Source organism: Macrobrachium rosenbergii, chromosome 44, assembly GCF_040412425.1.
Source record: "Macrobrachium rosenbergii isolate ZJJX-2024 chromosome 44, ASM4041242v1, whole genome shotgun sequence".
NCBI lineage: Eukaryota > Metazoa > Arthropoda > Malacostraca > Decapoda > Palaemonidae > Macrobrachium > Macrobrachium rosenbergii.
Genome location: NC_089784.1, coordinates 5,591,652 through 5,605,503, shown reverse-complemented (window position 1 = coordinate 5,605,503; position 13,852 = coordinate 5,591,652).

Genomic DNA, 13,852 nt, shown 5'->3' with positions numbered 1-13,852 from the left:
CACAGAATCTTGTTTTACATGGCCGCCAAAATCCTAGTTAGCATCGGAATGACATAAATTTCACAGTCAGCCTTCATTTGCCAGAATGTGTAGACGGTAAATGAAAAATATGAAAAAATTCTTTTTTTAGATATTTTTGAGAAACCCTATTTGGGGTTTCTTTAAAATTCAATATGGCCGCCGTGTCACGTGGTGCTGTCCGTATTGCATAAACTTATGGTACCAAAAATTGAACATTGCTGTCACCTTCCACGTTTACCTCTCTCTCTCTCTCTCTCTCTCTCTCTCTCTCTCTCTCTCTCTCTCTCTCTCTCTCTCACCAACATTCATACATACCACATACACACGTACAAACAAACACACGCACACACTAGATACTTTTCCTTAGATACTTTCCTATGGTCTCAAGTACATGATATGCGGTACGATAAACCCGTAGACTTCATTTATCACATTAGTTATTAAGTCTGCGGGTTTGAAACCTTCCTTGGGTCAAATGAGGGCCATTTGCAAAATTTGGTCTAGATCGGTCGAGCAGTTCAGATTTCTATAGAGCACAAGTTTACATACATACATACAAGTTTGCAAATTTAGTTACATTGAAATATATATATATATATACACTCGTATGTATATATATATATATATATATATATATATATATATATATATATATATATATATATATATATATATATATATATATATATATAAATGAGTTTTCTACAAGATGCGTTTGCCTCACCAAAGCAGTGACAAATATTCCACGTAACGTCCTATTCCTGCCTGCATGACATTAGCAACAACTTTGGTATTGTAAAGGGTAAGGAAACGGCTGACAACTCTTTGTTTTACACCAATTGCACCGGGAAACTTTTCCGAATATAAATGGATCCATTTAACCCGCTCCCCGCCACCCGCCCCCCACCCCCCCCCCCCATTCATGAATACCCAGTAATCAAGGGGACACAGTCGCGAACGATTAGCATTTTCCTAAGATTATACTTCTAATTAAACGCCTTTGAACAGTCGAGAAGGGTAGCAATGGGGCTTGAACGCAAGCCATACTATGAAAGGTTTTCAATGCGGTGAAAGTACCAAGCTATGTTGAAAAATCCCATAAAAGCAAATTGGCAGTCGCGTGATTCAAGAATATCTTGAAAATACACAGTGGATACATAACTTAAAAATCTTTAAAAGTGCCACTCAGTGCAATTGCTCTATGTTTATCAGAATTTCATATATGGTTCCTTTTTATTCTTGATAATAATAATAATAATAATAATAATAATAACAATAATAATAATAATAATAATAATAACTTTCGAATAATACAACCGAGCCCTTTGCGTCTTAAATAACTTAAAAAATCACGTATATACAAGTATATTCCAAAAGAAATATTGAGTAAACATGTAAGGAAATATGAAGACAAATATGTCGGTGACTAACCTCATCAGAAAATGTGTTAAAGAAGCGATGAGTCAACAGTAACATGATGAACTTCAGAGTAAACAGCAGTATTTTAAGTACTGTTGACATCACTGGAGGAACAAATTTATTTTTTATAAGTGAGGCAAACTAAAAGCTTTCATTCACTTGTTACTTGTGCGTGTATGTGTGTAAGTGTAAAAAGGCTTCTATGGCTGCCCCGTCTTACTTTAAAATGATAAATTCGCTTTTTCTAATTGATATACTCGTGTTTATTCTTGCAAAAATCCCAGCGCGCAGACAGAGCAGAAAATTCTCGCGACACCTTAGTTTTTCATTGATAAACATTTCTGGCAGAGCAGGTTGTTAAGGGCTGTCGGGGTCTTCGAACCCTTTCCTAAGGTAGTTCCTTTTGCTATTAAGGAGATATGATAATGAACATTCTTTCTGGATTTTCCTTCCGAATTCCTTCCTTTCTTGTTATTATGCTGAATAAAGATTGCATGGAGTATTCTAACGTTGGTGTCAGTGAGTGAAGTTGACTATCAAGCAATGGTTTCAATGAGAACTGCGTTCCGTGAAGCGCTTTAGTGTGCTTAAGGCCTTAATTTCTGTCGTGCTATCATTTCCTCTGTTGAAAGTATATTCTAATAAAGATTTACTGGCCAATTCTTCTTCACGAATAAATAGATGCTCCACTGTGAGTACATATCCAGAGACTTTTCTCACGATTCTATACCTGCAACATTAAATCTACTAACAATCGCACAGGAATTAATATTATAATCTTTTTAAATTACAACTTACATTGAAATGGATAGAGAGGTAATATTTACAGTGAGCACTAATCTCCTAAAACCAGTTTTTGACGTATAATCAGTATTCGTTTCTTTCCGGATAGTGAATCGACAGCAATAGCTATCGCAGCATTTTCAATAAGGAACAGAGGGCATATCGAATATATCTCTTTTGTAACGAATATTCTCCCATAGAGCCTTTCATTTACACTCCTCATTTCGGAGTTCGAGTTTCATCGAGAGTGAGCCATAACTCGAGTGGTAATGAGCTTGGGGGGGGGGAGAGTTATCATAATCCCCCATTCGTAATGGTGATATATATTTATGTTATGCATTCAAAGAGCATTCAGGTAATTAGCCACCGTAAGCCTGCCCTCTGTTATCCCCTTACATCTACAACACGACTTCGGTATTTTAAATTCATTTCTTAAAAGAGATCATTTTTATATTTCCTTGTTCTTTATCTTGGTAAAACTCTGCAGACAAAATACATGGCCCTTTTCTTTTCCGATCATTCAAAATATTTAACCTCTAAGATTCTTGTAATTCAATTTTACTACTCCATTCCCGTTATGCTTGCTATGCTATACAGTGATCTAAACTGTTCAACTTCCTTCATCCAATGAAACCTCAACCGACCCTTGCATATTTATATATCTGTGTGTAATGAATATATATACTAGAATTTACACATATGTTGTTCAAGAAATGCCTTCTGCTAAAGCCTACATCTATTTCGTTCCCCACATCGTGTTAATTCATCATCTTTGATTGTGTCGCTTTTATCAGTTCCACCATTTCTCAGTGGGGCTCTTTTCGTCACTGACTGATAGTTTCAGGTGACGATGGTCCATCTCTACGAGACAGCTAGTCACCTATTGAAAATTGAATCAAATTCAACCCCTTTCACCATTACGCAGTACTGGTTATATCGCTATTTCATGGTGCAGTTCGTCATTTCTTACTGCAGTTATCTTTTTTTATCTGAATTATTTCTCAAAGTCGTGTTTTTGGTCGACAGAAATCAAAGCGCAAAATCAATTAAGTAGTTTTCCTCTCTACCTCTGGAATTTTACCTCCGTCTTTTGTCGCTCTCTGTCCTTATGGCAAAATGATTCACTGTGGACATTTCTGGGGGCAATTAAATGCCTTTTCTGTCTCTATTTGCACAGTGCAACTTCCCCTTCAAAGAAATTGAATTTCCTGGAGTCGCGATTTCCAGGCTCCCCGAGAAAGTCTGAGTGGCAGGACGGTCATTCCTATTTCCTTCTTAGTAAACCTGACATAAAACTGTCATTCCAGAGGAGTCTCGAGTTTTCCTGTGTTTTTCCTTTTTCCTGTATTTATCTGCTCGCGGCTGCTTGGAGTTTTTCCAATGCTTTCATTTTTCAGCATCCGGAGATTGACTTTGTTTTGCAAGGCGCTCTCGCTTCCTGTTCTTTCAATCTTTCATTCATGCAGATTTTTCATTCACGCTTTGTAGAGTTGCTTCACAGTCTTATTTCTCTTCATAAATGTTGCTAAATTCAATCCCTGATTTGTGCCTTTCAATTGAATTTACTTCATTATTTTAAACTTTTCCCTGCAATTTCATCGTGTAATTCACTTTGGCCTGGATATATAAAAGTATATATTGACAGATTCGGACACCACTATATATATATATATATATATATATATATATATATATATATATATATATATATATATATATATATATATATATATATATGTGTGTGTGTGTGTGTGTGTGTGTTTGTGTGTATATGTCTGTGTGTGTGTTTATGTATGTGTGCGCGTGTAAGTGTGTGTGTGTGCGTGTGTGTGTATTGCTATATTCACTGAATTTACTTCTCTAGTCTTTAATTCAATTTCAGGCATAATTTTCACTCAGTTTTGATGAGTCTCTCTCTCTCTCTCTCTCTCTCTCTCTCTCTCTCTCTCTCTCTCTCTCTCTCTCTCATAACTAGAGCAAATAACTGGTGAAAGCAATAGAATAAAAACTCTAGCGTATAAGATCATTATTATTCATACTGCTCAGTATTGTATTTCAGTTCAGAGCAATATTCAGAATGGAGGAAAACAATCTCGCCTTTCAAAACAGGAAGGAAAACATTGTACTATTGTATATTTCTACAGTTGTGTTTTACCTATGAACAGAATACCTTAAAAGCTCATAAGTAAGAGTGAATATTCTCTTTTCACTGGACGATATTGGTACGACACAATTGGAAAATGTACAGGAACTGACCACCAGATAACTTGATCAGACCCTTCTTTCCTATCAAGGCGAATTACGAGACGTTTACTTCTTGGGGTTATTTTTTTCATGAGAGTAAAACGTGGACGTGGGATATTTTTCCTTCCCGAAATACATAATTCTATTTGTTCTCTCGTTCGATCTACATTTGCAATCAGTTATACCTCACTTCCTCTTTGAAGGATCTCGTGTCAAAGATTGGAAGTCAAATTCAATTTCAATATTGTGTGACTGCAGTTTTCTATTGGCGTTCTCTGTGTCTCGTTCCTTCATATGAATACATTATATATATATATATATATATATATATATATATATATATATATATATATATATATATATATATATATATATATATATATATATGTGTGTGTGTGTGTGTATGTATATATATGTATATATATAGCCTATATGTGTGTGCGTGTGCATATGTACACATGTATTATGTACATAAATATAAATATATGTATGTATGTATGTATATATATATATATATATATATATATATATATATATATATATATATATATATATATATATGCATGTGTGTGTGTGTGTGTAAAATTGAGCGGAAAATATCGTTTAATAGCCTATTCACTGTACTTAGGGAATAACTTGCCCCAAAGGAAATTATGATTGAAGGCGTTTCGTCACCAGTGGAATCTTCGTAATTAAATTTCATCTGGGAACTTTTATTACCATTTGTAGCAGAAGAAGCGGTGACAGCAATATCATCATCGCTATCACTTTTATCACTGTAATTATTATCAACGAAAGATGAATATCATTCCAAAAGGGAAAAGTTTTAAACTCTAATATAACGTATAAAATAATGTTATTTAAAAGGTTAATAGCTGACCAACAAACTTTTCAGTTGTTACCATAACTGGACAAAATCTTTGAGCGCATCAGAATTGTCTTTTCTTTTATACTAAAAACAATCTGGCTGAAAATATGCCATATAATTTCAATTCGTATTTCTGATTAGAAATGGTGTCCTTTTAAAAAATCTCTTAGAAACATCAGTCCCTATAGCAACTTCTATTTGAATCATTGAAATTTTTTTCACTTTACCAATGAAATTCTGGTTCAAAATACAACAATTAATGATTTAAGTAGAGGTAAAAATTGTCTTATGTATAAAAGATGCAGTCCTTTAACTCAGAAATAATGGTTGCATAGCTATTCTATTATTCACTTCGCATATAAGAGCGGCTTTGTAATGACAGATAATGCAATTGCTCATCAAGGTAGTCAAAAAGACTAGTGAAGTCAGATTATGCAAAGTCCCGTACAAGTTTCCCCCCCCCCCCTCCAAGGCGCGTGGCTGTTAAAAAATTAGTAAAAAAAAAAAAAGTAAAAACAAAAGTTCCGGTAAAAAGATATTTTTCTCTTTCCTCGCTCAGCGTTTTTCTTGAAAAAGAACGAGTGTTTCTCCGATTCGTACTTTTTCTTCGTTCTTTAGCGGGTTTCAATTCACTGAACAAAAAACAACAGGGAGAGAAAGATAAAACTAATTTTTTATAGCCTTACTTCCAGAAACTCAAATTGCACCCAGTTTCGCTGAAAAGGTTTGAAAACAATCACGAAGAAAAATGCCTAATTTCCTATCTTTAAATATTGGTTTCTGTAACTGCAAAAACCATATTTAGCCCATTAAATTCTTTATTCATATTGTTTGGCTCCACCATAGGAATGATTTACTTCCGATGACAGTAACATTTAATTTATAATTTTCTTTTCATCTACCCGTCAATGGCGTCTCTAGTGTTAGTATGCTCTAAGCATTAATGTGAACTGCTGTCACAAACAAACAATTTAAAAGAAATTTTATCAATAAATACTTCTTGCAACGTAATATTCACCACAATATGAAATTATCTAGTTTTCAGAAAACAAATGAAGCAATTTCAAACGGTTCAAATACCCTTAAAAAGACTGATTAGTTTAGGTGGTGCTTTCCTCATTAACAGCAGCAAAGCAACGCCACAACATCTTGACAAAGAATTGATCAACTAACAACACTGGAAGACCATTTTCATTTGACAGCAACTTAAGGAAACATCAAAACATCGTAACCTTAGCAAGAAGTTTTCGTGAGAAAAAGTACCTCAGTAACAAAAAAAATTAGTTTAAAATAAACACGCAGAGCAAAAAAAAAAAAAAAAAAAAAAAAAAAAAAAACAGGAAAAGAAATATCCCCAAGAAATCGCTGGTCCACAGATTTGTTGCTTGATTGGATTTCTTGGTCAATAGTTTTCCCTTACCGGCAGTACCATTCAGTCAGTAGTAAGATGAAAAAATCATGAACTAATACTTAGAAAACGTAGGCAGGTAAAAAAAATGAAAAGTAAAAAATAAAGAAGAGTTAAGAAAAATATCAATTGGTAAATAATTACTAATATATGATGAAAATCCGAAACAAAATATTAGTCAAATATAATGGATTTCTCTTCCATTATATTCAAACGTAAAGTGATATCAATTCTGACTCCCTAAATAAGTTGTATCTGCACAATCGTCCGTATCAACCACAAAATTAAGTTCGCAGTCATGAATGCTTTGGTGTTTTTTTTTTTTTTTTTTTGCAATACTTTGGTTAAATCTAAAAGCGTGTTTAACCATTCAGAGGGATTTTGGGGCAAGTCGCATGGGTCCCATGAGATTAATTTACCGGGCTAACAGCAGATCAGCGGCGGAACTAAACAAAAAAAAAAAAAAAAACACTGAACTTGTACGAAGCATTTCAGATCCATTGCTCATTTTAAAATTCCTGATATTAACGTCAACGCAATTGGAACCCTTAATAACTCCTACAATTTCTAATTCACTCAGTATCTCCAAGATGTGAGAAGACCACCATCAAAGCCTTTGTAAGAAGACTATTAACCCACTGTTCCTCTTGGCAGGACACCCATCAGGGATTACAGGTATATGGGGATTCTTCCCTGTAACTGATAATACCCCTGAGCCTTCACATTGTTTCAGGTGTCAGCCGTTCAGTCACCACCAAAAAAAGTGCAGAGCTTATAAAACCTGTGGAATCTGCAGCCACTGCCACCCAGCATTTCTGTGTTAGGCCAAAAACAAGGCCAAGCAACCCACCAATACCTGCTGCCTGAACTAAATAGGATCCCATCAAGCCTGGAATAGAGCAAGGCCTGCTCAGCTCCAGTAAATGACCAGGTATCCAGGTACTTAGTGAGGATCCGCTCTTTAACGTACAATATAATGTCATCTCTTCTTTCACTACAGCTTATTAATACCACTGTTAATCGGCACGACATACGTTCAAATACAACAACTGAGGAAGCCTATTCCTCATTTAATATGATACCCATATTTGAAGAAAAATAACCACATAGCTAAGAGGTATAGCAATCTTCATATAAAAGAGAAATGATGCTAATCAGTACTGCATAATATGTATGATTTACCACTCAACGTGCTTAATATAACTCCTATGTCCTGCACAGCTAAACAAACTTCTACATTTATTGGAATGCTGTGCATAAAAATACTAATATATATATTCATTAACAACTTTAGAAAGTTATGATGTATTTGGTTTGTCTTCTTAGGTTGTCTTCCTAGCAGCATTGTCAGTCATAAAGACAAAATTAAATACCATCCCATTACCAAGGGCGAAGCAAGAGTAAAAATATATCGTGTGCAAACCTACCATCATAGACCAGCGCCATCGTAAAAATTCCACGGTGTCTGCAACGACTCCTCACATTTTTTTTTGGTAAGAATTCCAGACCTAAACATTGTATCAAGTTAAAGGTCAAAAGCATTTCATATTTTGCGTCATCGATATTGGATTTCGGCGTTCCAAGGACATGCAGTAATTGCACCTGTCACCTCCAGCTCCCACAGGAAGATGGGTGATTCAGAGACGAGGAAAATGGCTCTTTGGGAATTCCAATTTCCTAAGGAGAGGAAATCTTGCGATTTCACACGATTTCTTCTTTTCGGGGTTAGGACGGAGGTATCCTTTTTTTTTTTTTTGAGTGGGAAAGAGGTTAGGAATGGGCGAAGCAAATATGTAACTTTCCTTTTTGTTGTTATTCACTGGGTTTGATGAACATGTCGTAAGCTACATTTTTGATCGAACAAAGAACTGTGGTATTCATTATTTCCTTTGTAGTTTTTTGTCGCTGAGGTTGTTAGAAGAATGCTGAACGAACGTGCAAAAAGTTTTAGGCTTCAATTTATTATCGGTCACGCTATTCGTAATATATATATATATATATATATATATATATATATATATATATATATATATATATATATATATATATATATATATATATATATAAGGAAAAATTAAGAGAATGGTTCTGTCCCTTCCTCCCTTACTATATATATATACATATACATATATATACAAACATACATACACACACGCACACACACACATATATCTATACATATATATACTGTATGTGTGCGTATATATATGTGTGTGTGTGTGTGTGTATTTATGTTTGTACATATATGTATATATATATATATATATATATATATATATATATATATATATATATATATATATATATATATACAGTAGTAGTAAGGGAGGAAGGGACAGAACCATTCACTTAATTTTTGTCTTATAATGTCAATACCGAATATTGACAATTTCCTCATGAACGTTTGTGTTCGGCCACTTGATACTTCATTTCTTATAACTGTAATTACCTACTGCTGTATTTATGTTTTTCTTGTCTTACATAAATACTCCCGTTATTCTACAAGACACCCGATAAGTTAAGTTTCTTTCTCACGTAGGATGTCTCAGTCATATGGCTTGAACCTAATTTAGTCGTCCCATTCAGGATGAAACCTAGATATGGTTACAGGTAACAGAATGCAAAGGTTAAAAAGAACATTAACAGGAATTTTGCAAGGTGAATGGCATTAATTCTTATGCAATAAATCAAGGTTTACTTGGTGCAAAGTAATAAGAGACAAACTTGCGTTAAAAACTATTCATGTGAATCGGAACAGTTTATTTATATTCCACCAATATATTCAGCCTGAATCCGATTTTTCTTGTTCGCCGAAACTTACATCCGTTGTGCTTTTAAAATTACCAATGAAACACAAGTAACTTAATGCCACCGGTTCGAAAGTTTAATTAAAATAAATTCCCACAATGCAAAGAAAATATGGGAACGGCGATTACTAAATATCTTCTCTTTGTTCTACGTTACAGATATAGGATTCGATGTTGAAATTATTGCGCAATATTTTCGGGGCCTGAGAGTTTTTCATTTTCGCTGAAGTATTGGGTATTGGCTAATGCTCCGCGCGAGCGTGTGAGTTTGTTTATTCCACTGTAGAATTGTATATACTGAGATCTATCTTTCACGATTTAGGTTGTCGTGGCGTTTAGCTTTCTATGAAACAATTTATGATTTGCGTGCTGTGAGCTTTTCTGCTTGCAATTGCGGTGGCATGATGGTTTTTTTTTTTTTATCTTTTCATTTATCGAATAAGGTCTTACAGGGCCAGTTACCGAGCTAAGTACGGGGAGAACACTATTGAAAATATAAATAAATGAGCACTAATAAATGTGAAGAGAAAACTCCTCACTAGGTATAGATAATGCATATTTTAGGAATATTTGCAAGGTCATTATTAAAAGTGCTTCAGCGAAAAAAAAAAAAAACAGATATTTCACACACATACACCCATATTTTTACATATAAATATTATATATAATTACAATCACACACACTCACACACGCCCTTCCTCCAAGTACCTGAAGGTTCCTAAATAGCAACACATACATCAATCCCAATCCTTCTTCAGCTCTCCTACGAATTCATCCAGAGAGCGTCTCTCAAATCATTTTAGTTATAACAATAATTAGAATATAAAACAGCAGATTAAACTTTCTTAAAAGCTAACAAGAGAAAGATTTTTTGTGTTACCAATAACAGAAGCCCCAAACTCTTTATGTATATCATTCTCTACAGAATCTGTGAGGCTTTTCTAACTCTGATCTCGGATAATTTTGGCTTTAAAAAGTAACAGTACATTCAAAGTAATTCTGATTATACTCATAACATCTCTTGATAAATTTGCCAATTTGCAAAGGGAAATTTGGGAAAGAATTAATGAATGAAATTGTAATGAACACAAATCTTTCATTACAAAACCAAATTTCAATTGTAAAGTCTTCATAGATTCATAGATTTGAAAGGATTCACGTACAGTACCCTCTAATGTTCGCCGTAACCTAACTGATGCTGGACCATAATTAAAGAAGAATTTTTTCTGCTCACTTGCATTTTTGGATTTCAGACGTTCAGCAGTACGCTCGTTCCAAATAATTAAGAACTCGAGAAGTTGCGGGACCTTTGCGTCCCTGCAACACACAGGTTCAGTTAATATACACAGTAGCTTGTTCTAGGGTATTTTAGAGGCTCTAGGGTATTTTTAGGTTTTTTAGAGTATGTGCAATTAGCAAAAGCGAAAAATTACATATTTTACACGTGAATTCAATCTCGCATTGCGTGCAGTCCTGAAGACCCGAAAGTATCTTAGCAACTATATTCAATATATCGAAAATGAATGGCAACAGACTCTACATACTGACAATAAAATTTCTTCTGTTGTAATAATAATGATTCCCTCTAAGAGTATTGCCCAAAAATATAACATTACAGTCACGTAACCTCTTATAAAAAAAAATACCCAGGCACATGTACCCCTGAGTGAGATGAAGGTGAATCATTGATTTATAACACACCTACCTATGGTATTAAATGTTACAGGAAATATTGACTTGCCAGTGAAATATAAATCTAGTGATGCCACTGAGAAAAATGGAACTATACGGAAAAGAAAAATGAGGAAGGATATATCATTTTTATCATTGCTACTAGCGTAACTCGCCTCATAAAGAATGTAATATCCAATAAGTGAAAAAAAAAAAATAGTCAACTAGGGGAGTATTGTGAGTTATAAAGAGAGTAACAGAAGAATTATTTGTTAAACACATATATAAACACAATCTGGGAAATAAAGGCAAAAAAATATGACGCATAAATGCAATAAATTACGACGTAGGAGAATCTAAATTATTTAAAGGGGGATACACGAGTTACAGATGATGTTCAAGCACATGATTGCTTAGCTTATTATTTCAGCAGTTCAAGAATAAAAATATTATTAGTGTTGTTTAAAGCAATATGTCATGTATGTATGTATGTATGTATGTATGTATGTATGTATGTATGTATGTATGTATGTATGTATGTATGTATGTATGTATGTATACATACCTACAGTTGCCGCTTCATGTATGTATGTATACATAGCTACATGAAGCGACAACTCTAGGTATGTATACATGTGATTAAAAGAATACTCCTTTAATCATTTCAAGCTCGAAAAACATCTTTGATTCTCTTAATGAAAAAGCAATTCATATATCCCAAAAGAAGACTCTGCACGTGTGAGCCGTGAATAAATCCTGTTCTGTTCACATCCGGGCATGTAAGGAGAAACATACAATCAAAGAACACCCTTATTTCTTTACCTCTTTCCATTCCAGACGGACTGCAATCCGCTGTGGGCCTCACCTTCTAATTGGTAACACACCTGGAGAAAAATTTTTTGATCAGTTTGATGGGAGCAATGGAAAATGAAAAAAATGAAACGATTTTTTAGATTATCATCACAAAAATTATTAGCCATATCATATTCATTACAGATGAGAAATGCTATTCTCATAACACCAACAAACATGTTTTGTTAAAATTTATTTTCAGTCTCTCACTCCAGCAAAAAAAATAATAAAGAGAGAACGAGCGACATCAAGGAGTTATATATTATTCTATCACTATCATGGTTTTGGATTCTGTATCATTGGTAGCTTCCCTTGAAAAGTGTTTTAGGTTTCTTCTAAATAAACAAACACACACACACACACACACTCATAAGCACGAACATACACACACACAAACACACACATACACACACACACATATATATATATATATATATATATATATATATATATATATATATATATATATATATATATATATATATATATATATATATATATAGTATATATACTGTATATATACTCACAAACTTTAGAATCTGAATCCAAATTCAAGATGATGCAGAAATCTGAAATCCAGACCTGAATCTGCAAAAATTTACTGTTCTCTTATTCAGTCTCACATCAGCAACCGCACCTTTTCCACTTTTGACGTCCATACTGGTGCCTCTACAGCCAGAGGATTCAGCTGATTCAGTCAGAGAATCTAACTCATTCCTCTGTTCATCCTGTTGTAAACGTACAGTTGGTTCTAACGGGTGGCTTAAAAAACGAAGACCGAACATAAATACTGGCTTCGCTTTTGTACCAAAGTGAGGATGTGAATGCGATCCTCGTTTTGTTGTTGTCTCTCTCTCTCTCTCTCTCTCTCTCTCTCTCTCTCTCTCTCTCTCTCTCTCTCTCTCTCTCCTTTTAAATCTGCGATCTTTCCCAAATTCAATAAATATTAATTTTGCTACGCTACTTTTCATTTTAGCTGTTTTGATTCGTGATCCTCATTCGTGCCATCATTCTTTAATCCCTTTCCCAATATTCACTTTTTCCCCCCTAGTTTTTTGACGAAACGAAGAGCCATCTCGCCACCCCTTTTTCTCCTGCAGACTCCGACATCTAAGTTCTCCCAGAGCAAGTTGAATCACCACCCGTAATTGAAAGCACTTCCCCAGTTCCAGGGTTCCTATCCCTTACGCCTTTCCATTAACCGCTTTACCTTTCCCGGAGGTTAAATCACGACTAAACTCCATTTCAGCCTTCCCTAATTTTCAATCTCGGTCTCTGATTCCTTTCAGACAGCTGATGTCTTTGGCGTTGCTGAAGTGACGCGCGCTGAGAGACCGGTCCTTTGAGTATTCTCGCCTCCGTGCTCTCTGCTAGATTCGATTTGTTGCTTTTTCAAAGCACGACGATCAGAGTGACAATAAACCCGATGCGTTTTTGTTCGGATAGGAAGACGACTCGAAGGATTGGCGAAAAGAATGCTTATTCTTCATCTCAACTTTTTGTTTCATGATATAATTTTGATGAGAGCTAAAGAACAGCATAATCTCCCAACGTAATTAAGAAATGTGTCACAATAAAGTTTCTGAAATATCCTACATCTTGGATAATTATTTTTACCGGCAAAATAAATATTTTCTCACTTAGGTATCAAAAGAGAGGGCATATAACTGTATTGCAGTAAATGACCAATTTTTTTTTAAATGAATCTGAATATTACGTCAGCAGGAAAGGAAATGTGGAACCTTCACATAAACACATAAACTCAATTATGTACGAAA